Genomic DNA, 944 nt, shown 5'->3' on the forward strand with positions numbered 1-944 from the left:
CATTTCTAGTATAAATTATATCATTCATGCAATTTAAAAAATCATGGAAACATATTATACAACATATCAAGTTATAGATTCTCAAAGTCTTCAACTTGAAATCTAAAACACAAAAACAACTAAAGTGGATCATGGCACCTAACGTCTATATTCTAATGAATTTATAAGATCATTCCTAAGTTACATTTGAACATCAAAACACAAACCACAATATCAATGCAATTTAACCAACATTAGAACTTCCAATACAACGCATAAAGCATGATTCCTCTAAGTTAACATCTTGAAACTCAAAATGGGAAATCGATTAAAGAACAACAAGTTACGATATCATCTAGTTATCAACTTGAAATGAAATGCGAAATCAAACAAAGTGGATACTTGGACATCACGCAGGATCAGACCGACACCATAGTTACTTTAGGGCTACTAGCCCATGGGTAACCTCCCTATATGCGCACTAAACTGTAGAGGGACAATCCCCTGTACTAGAATCATGTCCTAGCCGTAGTCAAACAACGACATCCCCAAATTTCCAAAATCAACAAGTTAGGCAACAATGTATATATCAACATGTATATACAAGATAATCAACTATCTACCATGCACAATTGAATTTGGAAACACATACAATACATGTTGTAAGTCTACAACTACTAAGGCATGATAAATGTCGAATCTTCAGTGTGCGATTCGTTACACACTATAACAATATATCTCAACATTGAAATCATAAACTCATGAAATACAAGTTCAAAATCATGATTTAAACATATAACCAATGTCAAATCCATGATTAAATCATTAACGCTATAGAAATGAAAATTAATTAAATAAACTAATTAATTTCTCTAAGTTTCAAATCTCAATCAAATAATCCCTAATTAATACATCTTAAACAACATTGCATGGCCATTACATACATCCATTCAAAATCTTAATTA

This window comes from Cornus florida, unplaced genomic scaffold (assembly GCF_030987335.1).
Source record: "Cornus florida cultivar Cherokee Brave unplaced genomic scaffold, ASM3098733v1 CherokeeBrave_3.0.0_Hap2_Chr11, whole genome shotgun sequence".
In the NCBI taxonomy this organism is placed as follows: Eukaryota; Viridiplantae; Streptophyta; class Magnoliopsida; order Cornales; family Cornaceae; genus Cornus; species Cornus florida.